Source organism: Cannabis sativa, chromosome 2, assembly GCF_029168945.1.
Source record: "Cannabis sativa cultivar Pink pepper isolate KNU-18-1 chromosome 2, ASM2916894v1, whole genome shotgun sequence".
Taxonomy (NCBI): domain Eukaryota; kingdom Viridiplantae; phylum Streptophyta; class Magnoliopsida; order Rosales; family Cannabaceae; genus Cannabis; species Cannabis sativa.
The window spans coordinates 44226301-44245350 of NC_083602.1; positions in this window are offsets into that span (position 1 = coordinate 44226301).

The following is a 19050-nucleotide window of genomic DNA, read 5'->3' on the forward strand; positions in this document are numbered from 1 at the left end:
CCATGGTTTGTTAGGTGTTCTAAGTGATTAGGGGTGGACCATCCCATAGTCAATAGATAAGAAAGTGTTTGTTTAAACATATACTACTTTTCTAAGAAAATGACTAAGTCTGAAAATAAAGTAGCAAATAAAGGAGATATTTATTTCTTGATTCCAAAAGTGTTCTATCATCTTATTTGACATATGATGATCCCACTGCCTCTGTTGTCTTGTCACAACCAAAGAGGTTAATACCATTTCGTTTTCTTAGACATAATTCACGGTACCTTGTCGTAGTGGGAGAGTTTCAAGGAACTCACCTTCTTGGGAGATACTAGTGATTAAAATCCATTGTGAGTTTAAACAAGTAATGGAATGTCAAGATAAGAAACTAAGAAGAAAGCTAATAGAACTATGGTTTAATCCATTCACATGGAATAACCTTAAGTTTTCTATTACAAGGACATAAAAGGAAATTTTCGTTTATAAGTCCATTCAATGGACTTAACAAAACTTCATGTTCCTAGTATTATAGGTTTGAGTTTATCTAAACCTATGGCTTGTGGTATACCTGGTAATTACTTACTCTAATGCAAGCAACTTACTTTAGTAAGATGCTGAAGCATTTTCTTTCTAATGGCAATCTATAGAAGCTTCACAACTTCTTAGACATAGATTTTATTTATCTAAGGAAAAGTCTCAACTATTCCAGAAAAAATAAAGCCATGAAAGAATTTCTTATATCAACAGTGAGAGGTCTTAGATATGCTTTTGTATGCCTTAGACCCGGACACTGTTGTTGAGTGGGAGTAATGAGTAGGTATCGATTAATCCAGAGAAGAACATTGGAACACAATCAAGTAAATCCTAAGATTAAGAAGAGGAACTATATGTTAGTCTATAAGGGTGTGTTTAAAACTCTTAGACTACACCATATCAGATTTCGAAATTTGCCTTTGTGCTAGTAAATCTTTCTGATAAGATGGTGGTTACTCTCGGGGTGGAATAGTGATTTTGGAGAAGTGTAAAAACCTATCTGAAGTCTCTAGGTCTACCAGAGAGGGACTGAATGTTAAAGTTACAGGAAAGGTACTTATTCAGTCTAAGGAAAGTTCTATACATCTTTGGCACCATTCCAAATTGCCTTAAACTACTAGTGTTAATTTCCTGATTAACCAAAAGTAGTTGCCAAAGGTATAGAATCCAGTATCCCAAGAGAGTAAGACATATAGAGAGGAATTTCACATTATCAATGATTTTGTGATTAAAGGAAGAGTAATGGTGGAGAAAAGGTTGTGTTTAATTCAACCTTTCAGATCCTATTACGAGGAGTTTACTACTACTACACTTGATTTGTATATCAAGGTGTTGAGATTATTTGAAATGCACATTTTGTTTTATGTTAGTGCAAGTGGGAGTTTGTTGGGTTTTATGCCCTAAATAAAACTCATTTCAACATAATCAGATTTACTTATTAATATAGATCAGAAATAACATTTAATGTTGCATGGTTCACATGATTTATTTCATGATTATATGTACATAATGTATAAATTCATACGAAACCCTTTTCACATACTTGATCCTGTTTATTGTGCCGTCAACACATTGGAAAGTAAACATGACTATGTGAATAAAGTTTCCTAGATTTATCAGACATAGGGTTTTACAGATATGATAATCTACAACAGAGTTTACTTGCATTTGGAGAAGTGCTATGTTCTTTCCAGAGCATTGGTTAAAGTAAAGCTCAGGTTGGATGCATGGAGTATGCATCGGAAGGGACCGATATTGAACTTTGACTTAGATTTATTAAACTTACCGTAATATCTATTCAAGTCAATATCGCCTAGTTGATCCTAGATCAAATGTTCTTAATCCTGTTATGATTAGGCTCAATCTTGAAAGGCTATACGTGTTCTTTGATTTGTTAGTTAAGCCTACTTTTAGGTCAGGGTGATACGTACATTTTGGGAACACGGTAGTGCAATTGAGTGGGAGTGCTATCATAAACATGGAATCTATAGCTTCTATCTGGCGAATAGTAAGCAAAGGATGATCTCCTTCGAGTTTGACCAAACGAACATAAATGGTGGAGTACTCATTTCACATAAGCTGAAATATCATTTATACGGGGTCAAGTGTTTTAAGGAATAAATACATTGTAGGGTGTTACGGTAATCTAATCCCTTTACAGTGTAGATCATTCATATAGAGGATCATTGATCAAATTAGGATTATAACAATGGATAACTAATGATGTGTCTATATGGTGGAACATATAGAGCATTCTATATACTGAGAGTGCAATTCTAAGTTCTATGTGTGGATTCAACGAAGAATTAATAAGTTAGTGAATTTTAGTAATAAATTCTTGATCTACTTATTGGAAGCTCGGTTATATAGACCCATGGTCCCCTCACTAGTTGAGATAATATTGCTTGTAAGACTCATATAATTGGTTTTGATTAATCATTTATAATTCTCAAATTAGACTATGTCTATTTGTGAATTTTTTCACTAAGTAAGGGCGAAATTGTAAAGAAAGAGTTTTAGGGGCATATTTGTTAATTATGATACTTTGTATGGTTCAATTAATAAATATGATAAATGACAATATTATTTAATAATTATTTATAGTTATTAAATGGTTAGAATTGGCATTTAAATGGTTGAATTAGAAAATTGACGTTTTTGAGAAAATCAGATGCAGAAAAGATAAAACTGCAAAATTGCAAAAAGTGAGGCCCAAATCCACTATGTAGGGCCTGCCACTTTTATAGGGTTTTTCCCTCTGATATTTTCATTATTTTAATGCCAAATAATTCAAACCTAACCCTAGTGGAATGCTATAAATAGATAGTGAAGGCTTTAGGAAAAACACACTAAATTTTCCACACTTCTGATTCAGAAAAAACTGAGCCTTCTCTCTCCCTATCTTTGGCCAACCCTTCTCTTTCTCCTTCCCTCTTCAATTTCGAAAATCTTAGTGTGAGAATAGTGCCCACACACAGCAAGTGATACCTCAATCATAGTGAGGAAGATTGTGAAGAAAGACTTTCAGCAAGAAGGAGTTTCAGCATCAAAGAATCAGAGAAAGAGATCCAGGTTCAGATATTGATAATGCTCTGCTACAGAAAGGAATCAAGGGCTAGATATCTGAACAGAAGGAGTCATTATATTCCGCTGCAACCAATGTAAGGTTCCTTAACTTTATATGTGTTTATTTCATCGTTTTAGAAAGTTCATATTTAGGGTGTTAATCAACATACTTGTGAGTAGATCTAAGATCCTGGTAAAATAAATTCCAACAGCATGGAGTATGCATTGGAAGGGACCGATATTGAACTTGGATTAGATATGATAATTTTACCGTAATATCTATTCAATTCAATATCACCTAATTGTCCTAGATCAAATGATCTTAATCCTGACATGGTTAGGTTCAATCTCAAGAGTATTATTCATATTCGTTGATTTGTTAGTTAAGCCTACTTTTTGGTCAGGGTAATACGTACAATTTGGGAACTTGGTAGTGCAATTGAGTGGGAGCGCTAATCATAGATATGGAATTCATAGCTTCTATCTGGACATAGAAGTGAAATGATGATTTCTTTTGAGCTTGGCTAAACAGAGATAAATGGTTGAGTACTCATTTTAGTGATTATGTTAGTTCACTGCTGAAATATCATTTATAGGTGGCTAAGTATTTTAAGGATAAAATACTTCAAACGGTGTAACGGTAAATTAATCCCTATACAATGTAAATCATCTATAGAGGATCATTGATTATTGAGATTATAAAAATGGATAACTAATAGCGTATCTATATCGTGGAACATATATAGCATTTTATATAACTGAGAGTGAAATTCCAAGTTCTATGGTGGATGCCATGAGGAATGAATAAGTTAGTGAGTTAACTTGATAAATTCTAGATCTACTTATTGGAAGCTCGGATATATAGGCCCATGGTCCCCATACTAGTTAAGACAATACTACCTCTAAGACTCAGTTAATTGATTTTGATTAACCAATTATAATTCTAAATTAGACTTTGTCTAGTTTACGAATTTTCACTAAGCTAGGGCTTAATTGTGAAGAAAAGAGATTCTGGGGTTTATTTGTTAATTAAGAGACTTTGTTAGGTCTAATTAATAAATATATTAAATGGCAATATTATTTAATAATTAATTTTAATTATTAAATAATTAGAATTGGCATTTAAGTGGTTAAATTGGAAAAATTGCATTTTTGAGAAAATAAGATGAAAAATTAGAAAAATGGCAAAATTGCAAAGTGGGACCCACAATCCATGGCCGTCCACCTGGGAAGGGTTTTGCCACTTTATTTTTTCATTTTTTTAATGCTAATTAAAACTAGCCTAACCCTAAGTGGTTTCCTATAAATAGGTAGTGATGGATTCAAAGAAAAAGATGATGCAACTCATTCCTTCAGTAAAAATTTGAGCCACCTTCACCCTCTTATTCGAAACCTTCTCTCTCTCTTCCTCTCTTCAAAACTGAAGCCATATAGTGAAAAGAGTGAGTGCCAACACACATCAAGTGGTACTCAATCATAGTGTGTAAGGCTGTGAAGAATCCAGTTTCAAGAGAAGGAGATTCAGACTCAGATCTTGGTGATACTATGCTACAGAAAGGATACAAGGGTTAGAGATCTGAGTGGAAGGAGATATTATATTCTGCTGCAACCACTGTAAGGTTCCTGAAACTTTATATGTGTTTATTTCATATCGTTTTAGAAGTTTATGTTTAGGATGTTACTAACATACTTCTTAGTAAATGTAGATCCTTGTAAAATAATTCCAACAACTGGCCTCCGAGCCATTGTAATTGATTTACTTTCAAGAAATTTGGACTTAAAATGATATATGTATGATTTGGACGTGATTCATGTTGATATATGTGTTTTTGATGATTGATGTTTGTAGATTTTTTACGAAAATAATTTGAATTTTTTTCTCGAATTATTTTTGTTGGATAGTTTGGAAAAAATTAAGCAATTCACTTTTTTACAGAACTCAATTTCGATTTCATTTGAATTAGTTATGATTTTTTGAAGTTTTAAAAAAGGATAGGGGTTGTGTCACCTTATACGCGCGCGGATTCGAGTGATCACTCGGTCACGCGCACCTCAAACATGGGGTTGTCCGAGTTTTCTCGGTCTGAAGCCCCGTTTTTTGTCTGAATCTGGGCCTCCGTGCACGGACGAGGCTGCTGGCAGCCTCTCTGGCCGAGGTTTCTCGGCCATGCTCCCATCCCTACGCGCGCGGATGGTATGCACTGCATACCATCCGCATCAAATCCAATTTTTCCAATTTTCTTCATTTTTCATGCTTTTTCATGAAATTAATTTCGAAATTTTTGTATAATTTTGTATTTAGATTTTTATTTTTCATATTGCGAATATAATTATCAGAATTCAATTAATTAGTATTTTTAAATTAATTAAGATATTAGTGAAATTTGAAGCTTGAAAATAGGTAAAAATCTATCTTTTTGCTTAATTAATCATCTTATTTTTTAAAATTTGATTATTTATCTTATTTTTAAATTTAAGGTCAAATATTTAATATTTTAAATTATTTAATTTTTTTTTGAAAAATTGACCTTATTTGAAATTTAAAATAAGATTATTTTAATCAAAAAATTTTAAATTGAAGTAAGACATTTTGCTAACTTTTAAGTTTTGTTATTTTCTATTTAAATTAAATTGTAAAATTAGAAAAATGATATTAAATTATCATTTTATTTTATTGAATATTTAATTTTATTTTAAATAACATGAAATTGGAAAAGTTGTTAGTATTCTTTTTGAAAAGGATATTTAGGTTAGTTGAAACCTAATTTTTCAAATTTATAGGTTTAATTTTAAATTTTTTAATTTATTTATTTGTTTTATATTCTGATTTTTTTTTCGAAATTATTAAATTAATTAATTAATTTAAAATTAAGTAAATCCTATATCCAACTATCCAACTTGTTACATGTTTGTGTGTTTTATATTGTTTGATTATTAAAACAAGTTTTATAAAACCTATTATTGTTTGATCTAAATTGCCATGGTTAACTTATTGACAGATCCAATGATCTGATTTTAACCCATGGTTCAATTGTCAATAGGTCAAACAAATAATTTGTAACAGGTAAATTTTGCATTCTTCTTTCATCTGTGTATAAACCTAGTAACATGATATTATCCATCCAAATCAATGTGCTTGCGTGAGCCTATATGTTTGGTTTGGGCTTAGATGCATATAGGTAGCCCATTTAATTTTGTAATTAAAATGGACTAGGTTGCTAAATAAAATGTCACACCTTGATAGATTTTATTTAGGCCCAATTAGTATTTAGGCCTATTCAATTAATAACAATTGTTCATTTTAAGGTTAAATTCCTCTCTTTTGGGCCTTGTGTGAGAGTTAGGGTGTAACACCCTAACTATCTTAGGCGTGTTACGTGATTTTTAAACGTACTGTGCAGCTCGTTGCTAATCAACGAGGTTTATGGAAAAACGTGATTAATTAAAATTTTGCTTTTTCATTAAACTTATAAACCATATTATAAAAGTCTCGGGATCCCGATTTATAAAATCATTTACAAACGTTTTAACTGTTTAACTTTTACATCAAAATAAAGTCGTCTAACGACAGTTACAAAAATCTCAGCCGTGCTGTCCCGAGGATCGTACGCTCCAGGCCTAACCGCCCCGACATGTACAATCTCATAAGCTCGCTCACGGTCCATCAGCTATAGCCTTGCCTTTACCTACACATGAACATAAACTGTGAGTCGACAGACTCAGTAAGAAAAGCATAATAATATCATACATAAAACTGACTGCCGTGTCCAACACGATACTGAGTCCCGCTACTGCCATGTCCAACATGGTACTGAGCACTACTGCCATGTCCAACATGGTACTGAGTTTTGAACGTTCAGGGGACGGTACTATTGACAAGTATCCTCCTGATCGGTCGAACCGGTCATACTCCGGCTGCTGGTCATACTCCAGCCTGTACCGACGGGATAGGTCAATAGCCCTGAACCACCAACCAAGTGTCAGCCTGATCGGTCGAACCGGTCATACTCCGGCTGCTGGTCATACTCCAGCCTGTACCGACGTGACAGGGTTGGATGGTTCGAAGCCTAAATACATATCTAATGTAATCTAGCAGGCTTCCTACATGCACGCTAAACATGTAATCTACATATGCATACTGTTATACTAATCTTACCTGGATTCCGATTTCAGGTGTGCCGGTCAACCTGACTGGAACTGAAGCTGAACGGCGGATTACTGGCTCCTAAACCATAAAAATCACAACGCTATAAGTGACACGCTAAATCACTTCCCGGGGACTAAAACTTGAAACTAAAAGTTTCCCTATCGATAAAAAGCATGGCAATACCCCTAAAAACCCAAAAACGAGGAAAACTAGGGTTCTGAAAAATCCCCCAACCGGTAGACCGGTTGCCCAACCGGAATTCCGGTTCTGGGAATTTCTGAACCCTCATCCGGAATTCCGGATGCACAACCGGAATTCCGGTTCCTCGCAGGCAGCCAACTAAAAATCCCATAACTCGACCAATTCAACCCCAATTGGTCCCAAACTTTCCAGACCTGTTCTAAACTACCCCTAGAACAAATCCAAAGCATCAAATTCACCCAGAAAACACATATTCAAAATTCACCATTAAAGACCAAGCTTTGAGTTCAAAAACTCAAACTTGGTTAAATCCACTAACATGCATCCTAGCCTAGTTAATTCTACTTAACTAAGCATAATAACACCTCTGAAAACATACAAGAACATCCAGCAATTCACAGAAACAAAATATAACATTTCTTTCCAAAATTCATAACTTTTTCACATAAAAACTACAAGCTTGAACAACCTAACTAAGATGCTTTCAACACAGCTCAATCAACATCAATAATCAAGCTTTGAATCACACAAATTAACCACAAAAACACAGCAGCAAAATCAACTAAAAACTCATGCATGCATCATCATTTTTCATCATATTTTTCTAAGAAAACAAAGGAAAGGAACTAGGAAACACATACCACAACAAGAGATCACTAGAGTTGCAATTTAGGGCTTGAATCACCAAAGAAAATTCCAGCCTTTGCACTCCCACAACCAGCCGAGAGAGAGAGGAAAAGAGAGAGTGTGTGATTTTGAAGTTTTTTCTATTTTTGACTAAGTGTAGAAAATGAAAGAATTAAAAGAAAATAGTCATTTAACTCATTTATTTCAGCCATGTATAATAAAAATAAACATTTATTTTTCCATCTCATAAAGCCACAAAAGACAAAACACTAATGGGGCAAAAAGACCATTTTGCCCCTCCACCATAAAATCACATAAATCATACTAAAGGGGTATTTTTGGGACATTCTAAATTCCCGGCCATTCCCGACATTCCCAATGTCTAAAACCCGTCCCCAAATTACTAACATACTAAGTTGTGATTTCTATTGAGCCAAACGCCGAGTTCCAAAATACCGGACACCGGAAATGCGAAATATAAAAACTACTGATGACATAATCATGCATATCTGAATTCCATAAATAACAGTACCATAAATTATTTAAATAGCTATAAATAATTTCATAATTAATCCCAATTAACTGATAATTTCCAAATTAGCTAAGCGGGCTTTACAACTATCCCCCCCTTAAAAGGATTTCGTCCCCGAAATCTAACCTGAATAACTCTGGATATTGAGCTCTCATATCTGACTCTAGCTCCCAGGTGGCTTCTTCCACCTTACTGTTCCTCCAGAGAACCTTGACCAACGCTATGGTCTTATTCCGAAGGACTTTATCCTTTCTATCCAGGATCTGCACTGGCTGTTCCTCATATGACATGTCTGGCTGAAGCTGAAGACTCTCATAACTGAGTATATGAGAGGGGTCTGAAACGTATTTTCTCAACATTGAGACATGGAATACGTTGTGCACTGCTGATAAGGCTGGAGGCAATGCTAACCGATATGCCACTTGACCTATCTTCTCGAGAATCTCGAAAGGTCCTGTAAATCTAGGGCATAACTTGCCTCTTTTCCCGAAACGTTTAATCCCCTTCATCGGAGATACTCGTAAAAACACATGGTCCCCTACTCGGAACTCAACATCTCTACGTTTCGGATCTGCGTAACTCTTCTGTCTGCTCTGTGAGGCAAGCATTCTAGCTTTTATCTTTTCTATTGCCTCATTGGTCCGCTGAACTGACTCTGGACCTAGGTATTTCCTCTCCCCTGTCTCATCCCAGTGGATAGGGGATCTACATTTCCTACCGTACAACAGTTCATAGGGAGCCATCCCTATCGTACTCTGATAACTGTTGTTGTATGAAAATTCTATTAACGGCAGATATTTACTCCATGAACCCTCAAAGTCCATAACACAGGCTCTCAGCATATCCTCCAATATCTGAATTGTCCTTTCGGACTGACCATCTGCATGAGGATGAAATGCTGTACTGAATTTCAGCTTCGTACCCATTGCCCGTTGCAAACTTTGCCAAAATTTTGAGGTGAATTTCGGATCCCTGTCCGAAACTATAGACTTCGGTACCCCGTGAAGTCTCACTATTTCCCTGACGTACAGTTCTGCCAACTGATCCACTGAAAATGTTGTTCTGACCGGCAGAAAATGAGCAGATTTCGTAAATCGGTCCACCACTACCCAGATGGAATCATGCAAACCCGTGGTCCTAGGTAACCCGACCACAAAATCCATCGTAATATCCTCCCATTTCCATTCTGGTAGGGTTAGAGGCTGCAACAACCCTGCTGGTCTCTGATGTTCAGCCTTGATCTGCTGACACGTGAGGCATCTCGATACGAATTCTACCAAATTCTTCTTCATACCGCTCCACCAAAAGTACGGTTTCAAATCTTGGTACATCTTGGTGGTGCCGGGATGCAGAGAATACGGGGTAGAATGAGCCTCCTCAAAGATCTCATTTCTCAGTTTCACACCGTTCGGAACACAAACCCTGGCTTTATACAAAAGCATCCCACTATCTGACACTGAAAAGTCTTTGGCTTGACCAGCCAATACCTCATCTCGGATCTTCACTAACTCCGGATCTGTCATCTGAGCAACCTTTATTCTTTCCAACAGATCAGATTGCAGCGTTAAGTTGTGAAGCTGACCTACCACAAACTCAATGCTGGATCTAACCATATCCTCTGCTAGCTGAGGTGAGATCTGAACCATGCTAGCTACTTGCCCGGGACCCTTTCTACTCAGGGCATCGGCCACTACATTGGCTTTTCCGGGATGATAGAGGATCTCGCAATCATAATCCTTCACTAATTCCAACCAACGCCTTTGTCTCATGTTCAAATCTTTCTGAGTAAAGAAATACTTGAGACTTTTATGGTCGGTATAGATCTCGCACTTCTCCCCATAAAGGTAATGCCGCCAAATCTTCAGTGCAAAAACCACTGCGGCCAATTCTAAATCATGAGTCGGGTATCGCTGTTCATAATCCTTTAACTGACGGGAGGCATAAGCGATAACCCGATCGGCTTGCATCAATACGCACTCCAAACCCTGTTTGGATGCGTCACGATATGACTACGAACTTCTCCTTGTCCAGAAGGCAAAGCTAGTACGGAGCGGTAATCAATCTCTGCCGGCTCACGAAAACTAGCTTCGCATTTATCTGACCAGATAAATCGCTGATTCTTCTTTGTAAGCTCGGTTAGGGGCATTGAAATTTTGGAGAACCCCTCCACGAACCTACGGTAGTACCCAGCTAATCCCAAGAAGCTTCTGATCTCTGTCACTGTCTTCGGTCTCGGCCAATCCCTGACGGATTCGATCTTCCCGGGATCCACCTTGATCCCGTCTTTACTCACAATGTGCCCTAGGAAGGACACCTGAGACAACCAGAACTCACATTTCTTGAACTTGGCGTAGAGTCTATGTTCTCGAAGTCGTTGTAGTACCATCTGAAGATGTAGCTCATGCTCCTCTTCTGATTGAGAGTACACGAGGATGTCGTCGATAAACACAATCACACAGATATCGAGGAAATCCTTGAATACTCTATTCATCAGGTCCATGAATGCTGCAGGAGCATTGGTTAGTCCGAATGACATAACCAGAAATTCGTAATGTCCATACCTAGTGCGGAAAGCCGTCTTTGGAATGTCCTCCTCTCAGATCCTCAACTGATGATAACCCGAACGGAGATCAATCTTAGAAAAGACCGTCTTCCCCTGAAGCTGATCGAACAAGTCATCGATCCTAGGTAATGGATATTTATTCTTCACCGTCAGCTTGTTCAACTCTCTGTAGTCGATGCACATCCTCATAGATCCATCCTTCTTCTTGACGAACAAAACCGGGGCTCCCCAAGGTGACACACTGGGCCGAATGAACCCTATGTCAAGCAACCCTTGGAGCTGAATCTTCAGTTCCTTAAGTTCAGCTGGAGCCATCCTATACGGGGCTTTGGAAACCGGATCCACCCCTGGTGCCAAGTCAATCACGAAATCAATCTCCCGCTGAGGTGGTAACCCTGGAAGTTCTTCGGGAAAAACGTCCAAAAATTCCCGAACCACTCTGATGTCCTCTGGCCGAATGGTGTCTGGCCGAGTGGTGTCCACCACCACGGCCAGAAACCCTAAGCACCCACCGTGCATTAATTCTCTCGCTGACATAGCCGAGATCACCGGGATCCGAGATCCCTGAACCGAACCCATAAACACGAACGGTTCTTCACTTTCCGGTTGGAAGACCACCATCTTCCTCTTACAGTCAATGCTCGCCGAATATTTAGATAGGAAATCCATTCCTAAAATAATATCGAATTCGACTAAGCTCATCTCTATCAGATCAGCGCTTAACTCTCTACCATCTATCCTGATTGGCATAGACCTAATCCACCTATTGGAGATAACCAATTCTCCGCTGTAACAGGGTTCCAAACCCTGATTCATATCTATCATAGGGTCTACCCAACTTACTAAAGACTCTGGCCGCCACATAAGAGTGTGTAGCCCCAGAATCAAACAGCACTGAATAAAGCGAGTTGTTAATAAAAATCTGACCTGTAACAACTGATGGGCTGGCATCTGCATCAGCCTGCGTGATAGTGAACACCCCGGGCCGGAGCTGGGTATCGCCGGAGCTCTCGGTGCCTCCGGCGGAGCTGGGGACATTCCCTCTTGAAGTGTCCGGGCATGCCACAATGAAAGCATCCCTGCCCCTTGCACTCACCCCGATGATGCCTCTTGCAGCTAGGGCACTCGGGATAGGAGAATCGGGTCTCATTACCACCAGGACGACTCCCTCTGTTCTGGTTCCCCCGGAACCTCTTGTTTTGACTCGGGCCGCCGGAAGCAGTGGGTGCCCTCTTCCTCTGATCAATGGCCGAACCACTACTCCCCGCTAAAGCCCGATGCGGGGAGGGGTAGGAGCCCCGCCACCAACCGAGTACCGACCGAATCGACATGCACCCCACTGCGCCCTCAGCTCGCAGTGCCTTCTCCACCATCTGAGCATAGGTGGTGCTGTCGTCGGTGGTAATCATCAGGTCATGCCTGATCTTGGGATTCAACCCGTCCAGATACTTCTCCTTCCTGCTGAAGTCGGTCGGCACAATTCCCGAGGCTAACCTCGCCAACCGATCAAACTGAGTAGTATACTCAGTGACGCTCATGTTCTCCCGCTGGGTCAGGTGAACGAACTCTTTCCTCTTGGCGCTTCTGACCGCCTCATTGTAGTATTTCGCGTTGAAGAGTTCCTGAAACCTTTCCCAGGTCATGGTGGTGACATCGTGAATCTGAGACACCATGTCCCACCATACCAGGGCATCCTCCTGGAACTGAAACGTGGCGCACACCACTCTGTCGTTACCGGTGACACCCATGAAATTCAGGATTCGGGTAATCACCGTCAGCCACTGCTCGGCTTTCGATACATCTGGACCTCCCAGGAATACCGGAGGTGCTTGCTTCCGGAACCGCTCATATAAAGGTTCCAATCTGTGGGCCGCCACCACCATCTCGGCCTGGGCAGCAGGGGCAGGTGCCACTGGTACAATAGGCACTGGAACTGCAGGAGCACCCTGCTGTCTCAACCTCTGAATCTCGAGGTCTTGCTCTTCGATCCGGGCTTGCATCTCCGCAAACCGCAACTCCCACCCGGGCTCCCCGATCGGTGGGGGAGCCTGGGCAGCCTGTGGCGGGTTTTCATCACCCCGGCCACGAGCCCTGCCTCGGGGACCTCTGCCTCGGCCCCTAGCAGGTGGGGGAAACTGAGCTCCCTGTCCCTGATTCGACCCTACGGAGTTGCCCTGACTCCTGGTAGTCCGCCTGGCGTCCATCTAGTTAGAACCGCCTGCGAAACCAAGAGTTGGCATATCAGGTCGTATTCAAGGCGAGCTTACTAATGCCGCTTAATTTGGAAATTAGAAATGAAACATGCGCCTATTCTACTATCAGGCTACTAACATGCTTCCTAACAGGCTTTTCTTTTTCATAACTGAATAAAATAAACTACTAAAGCAATAAAGGCTTACTGAACCGTGAACCGAGCTAACTGCTGATGATGATTGTACATGTCGTGACGATCTTCGGAAGACAACACAGCGGCTCGATACCAAATTGTAACACCCTAACTATCTTAGGCGTGTTACGTGATTTTTAAACGTACTGTGCAGCTCGTTGCTAATCAACGAGGTTTATGGAAAAACGTGATTAATTAAAATTTTGCTTTTTAATTAAACTTATAAACCATATTATAAAAGTCTCGGGATCCCGATTTATAAAATCATTTACAAACGTTTTAACTGTTTAACTTTTACATCAAAATAAAGTCGTCTAACGACAGTTACAAAAATCTCAGCCTTGCTGTCCCGAGGATCGTACGCTCCAGGCCTAACCGCCCCGACATGTACAATCTCATAAGCTCGCTCACGGTCCATCAGCTATAGCCTTGCCTTTACCTACACATGAACATAAACTGTGAGTCGACAGACTCAGTAAGAAAAGCATAATAATATCATACATAAAACTGACTGCCGTGTCCAACACGATACTGAGTCCCGCTACTGCCATGTCCAACATGGTACTGAGCACTACTGCCATGTCCAACATGGTACTGAGTTTTGAACGTTCAGGGGACGGTACTATTGACAAGTATCCTCCTGATCGGTCGAACCGGTCATACTCCGGCCGCGGTCATACTCCAGCTCGTACCGACGGGATAGGTCAATAGCCCCGAACCACCAACCAAGTGTCGGCTGATCGGTCGAACCGGTCATACTCCGCCGCCGGTCATACTCCAGCAAGTACCGACGTGACAGGGTTGGATGGTTCGAAGCCTAAATACATATCTAATGTAATCTAGCAGGCTTCCTACATGCACGCTAAACATGTAATCTACATATGCATACTGTTATACTAATCTTACCTGGATTCCGATTTCAGGTGTGCCGTCAACCCGACCGGAACCGAAGCCGAACGGCGGATTGCGGCTCCTAAACCATAAAAATCACAACGCTATAAGTGACACGCTAAATCACTTCCCGGACTAAAACTTGAAACTAAAAGTTTCCCGATCGATAAAAAGCATGGCAATACCCCTAAAAACCCCAAAACGAGGAAAACTAGGGTTACGAAAAATCCCCCAACCGTAGACCAGGTTGCCCAACCGGAATTCCGGTTCGAATTTCGAACCCTCATCCGAATTCCGGATGCACAACCGAATTCCGGTTCCTCGCGAGCAGCCAACTAAAAATCCCATAACTCGACCAATTCAACCCCAATTGGTCCCAAACTTTCCGGACACTGCTCTAAACTACCCCTAGAACAAATCCAAAGCATCAAATTCACCCAGAAAACACATATTCAAAATTCACCATTAAAGACCAAGCTTTGAGTTCAAAAACTCAAACTTGGTTAAATCCACTAACATGCATCCTAGCCTAGTTAATTCTACTTAACTAAGCATAATAACACCTCTGAAAACATACAAGAACATCCAGCAATTAACAGAAACAAAATATAACATTTCTTTCCAAAATTCATAACTTTTTCACATAAAAACTACAAGCTTGAACAACCTAACTAAGATGCTTTCAACACAGCTCAATCAACATCAATAATCATGCTTTGAATCACACAAATTAACCACAAAAACACAGCAGCAAAATCAACTAAAAACTCATGCATGCATCATCATTTTTCAACATATTTTTCTAAGAAAACAAAGGAAAGGAACTAGGAAACACATACCACAACAAGAGATCACTAGAGTTGCAATTTAGGGCTTGAATCACCAAAGAAAATTCCAGCCTTTGCACTCCCACAACCAGCCGAGAGAGAGAGGAAAAGAGAGAGTGTGTGATTTTGAAGTTTTTTCTATTTTTGACTAAGTGTAGAAAATGAAAGAATTAAAAGAAAATAGTCATTTAACTCATTTATTTCAGCCATGTATAATAAAAATAAACATTTATTTTTCCATCTCATAAAGCCACAAAAGACAAAACACTAATGGGGCAAAAAGACCATTTTGCCCCTCCACCATAAAATCACATAAATCATACTAAAGGGGTATTTTTGGGACATTCTAAATTCCCGGCCATTCCCGACATTCCCAATGTCTAAAACCCGTCCCCAAATTACTAACATACTAAGTTGTGATTTCTATTGAGCCAAACGCCGAGTTCCAAAATACCGGACACCGGAAATGCGAAATATAAAAACTACTGATGACATAATCATGCATATCTGAATTCCATAAATAACAGTACCATAAATTATTTAAATAGCTATAAATAATTTCATAATTAATCCCAATTAACTGATAATTTCCAAATTAGCTAAGCGGGCTTTACATAGGGGGCCATAGAAGTGGGTACGACATATTGAACCCAACCCTCCCTTACATGAACAACCCCACTATGAAGGCCCATTTGCCTGATTTGAATAACTACACTAGGTTAATTAAATTATTTAACCTAATAAAATTGATTAGCAGCATAATTAATTTCGAAATACATAAAATTAATTTTTCATTTGAATATTTTGAAATTAATTTAATAAAAAATACACTTAGTTTAATTAAACTTATTCAAGATAAACTATATAGATTTTTATTGTATTTAATTAAATATAGAATTATAATTAATTAGATTCTTCTGAAGCTTAATTATTTAATATTTTATTAAATATTCCTATTTAAGTTGTAAATTAGTTATTTATAACTAATTTTTGAATCAACTTGAGTTTGAATATTTTTGAAATTCAAAATTAAGTTGAGGAATTCTAGGAATTAGTTATTGAGAGATTCTTGGAATATTACTTTAAGTTGAAAGTTTGTTAATTTTAATTAAACCTACAATTTTGAGAAATTAGGTTTCAACTAACCTAAATATCTTTTCAAAAAAAATGCTAACTATCTTTTAAATTTCATGTTATTTTATAAATTAAATATTCAAAAAAATAAAATGATAATTTAATATCCTTTTTTCTGATTTTATAATTTAATTTAAATAAAAAAAATAACAAAATTTAAAAGTTAGCATAATATCCTATATCTATTCAAAATATCATGATTAAAATAATCTTATTTTAAATTTAAATTAGGTCAATTTATTTAAAAATAGAATAATTTAAAAATATTAATATTTGACCTTAAATTTAAAAATAAGATAAAATAACCAAATTTTAAAAATAAGATAATTAATTAAGCAAAAAGATAGATTTTTACCTATTTTCAAGTTCAAATTACACTAATATCTTAAATTAATTTTACAAAATTCAAATTAATTTAATTCTAATAATTAGATTTGAAATATAAAAAGTAAAAATCAAAATACAAGACTACACAAAAAATCGGAAGTTAATTCCATGAAATAGCATGAAAAATCGAAGAAAAATAAAAAAATTGCAAGCAGTACGGATGGTATGCACAGCATACAATCCGCGCGCGGAATGGGGAGTGCCTGGCCGAAGTTTCTCGGTGCTGGAGCAGCCTCTCTGCGCGCGTACCCCAGCTTCAAAGAAAAAATGGCACGTTCACACCGAGATTTCTCGGACATGTGCATGTCTGATGCGCGTGCACTCGAGAAAACTCCAGCGTCCGCGCGCGCACGTGTAGTGACACCACCACTGATTTTTTCAAAACTTCAAAAAATCATAACTAATTCACATAAAATCGAAATTAAGTTCTGTAGACAAAATGAATTGCTTAATTTTTTCCAAACTATCCAAAAAAAAAATAATTGCAGAAACGAATATTCAATTATTTTTCATAAAATTTCACAAGCATCAATCAATCATCATATAACACACAGATCACCATGAAACCATCCAAATCACACACAAATCGTTTTAAGTTCAAATTTCTTGAAAGTAAATCAATTACCATGGCTCTGAGGCCAGTTGTTGGAAATATTTTACCAGGATCTTAGATTTACTTGTTGCGATATTTTGCACACGCAAGTGTACGTATCGTTATAAGTAGTAAACTCACCAGGAGTGAGGTCGATCCCACAGGGAGTGTAGTTAAGTACGTTAAAATTAAACTTTTACTTCTATTTGGTTAAATAAAAAAAATAAAGAAAGAATTAAGAATAAAAAACTAGTAAGAAACAATTATTCAAGAAAATTGAAAGTTAGTAAAAACTAGGGCTTCGATTTCAATTGTTTCTATTGAATATGGCCTAATATGATTATTTTCCTAATATTAATTTCTATGCAATAGCAGGTTTACTAAGGTAATTTATAGTCTTCTCAGATATATAAATCTCAATTACATGCAAACTTTCTACTCTCGTGATAAATTTAACATGCAACAGGCATTAAACACATAAACCCTATAAGCTATCTAAACCATATAGGTACTCTCGTCCTATATCGAAATTCAGTTCTATTTTACTATAGCATATTTGACACTCACTTCTCAGATCTCGCATCAAACTCATAGACAGATAATTGGTGATCAGGCAATTAAAAGTAGTTAAGCACAAATAAAATAGAATACATAGAAATTAGGGGGAAAATTAATCATATTAAACCATAAACAATGTTAAACAATATCCATCTAACCCTAATAAAGTGTTTATCAACACATGTTCATTGTAGCACAATCCACTCTGTATCTGAATTCTCTCCTTTTTTTTCCTCTCTAAAATTGCTTGCTGAAATCAACTCTCTTCTTCCCTTTATATAGGCATTGAAGTCCTAAAAATATGGAAAAAACGCAATATTTAAATTCCCACTCGAATTTAAATTTTTGGGAAACCTCAAACGAGATATTTTTTTCTGCTGCGTCGACTGATAGTATTTTGGCCATAACTCTCTCAATATTGCTCGGAATTGGACGATTCAAGATGTTCCGGAAAGATAAAAGAGAGATCTAGAACTTACATGTTTTTACTTTTTCCAAAATCCAATCAGAACACCGTCGAATTCAGGCTTGAAGTTTCGGCTTCCACAATTTTCTCTATTTTAAATATCATGATATTTTTTTATCTTTTTCCCATCTTTTTCTCTGATATTTTTCTTATCTTCTTCTATTTTAAATCTGTAAAAATAAAAGATAACAAGCGTAAAAATGCTCCAAACACGATTAAAACTTAATTAAAAACATACTAAACTTAATCTAAAATTAATACTAAAAATAACCTAACAAATTCCCCCAAACTAAGCTTTTACTCGTCCTCGAGTAAAACACTAAATAAACATTAAACAAGTCAATCTCCAAAACACGAGTAATTTTCAAGTAGGTTCAATAATATGATTATGAAAAAATTCACTTATGCATATAATCCAGAATTTCAGTTCAATTACACCCTTGACAGATTTCAATTTATTTTCATTTAGCTCATAAAATCATATAATGCAATTAACTAACAATTAAACCACTTTATGCATGCCAATTACAATCATCAATCCACTAACTCAAAATTTCATATGCTTGCAACACTTACTATTCTCTACTAATATAGATTAATGCACAACTAAGAATCAGAAGGTCTTTCTAGGCTTGTATTGTTAAGCTTAGGGTAAAGG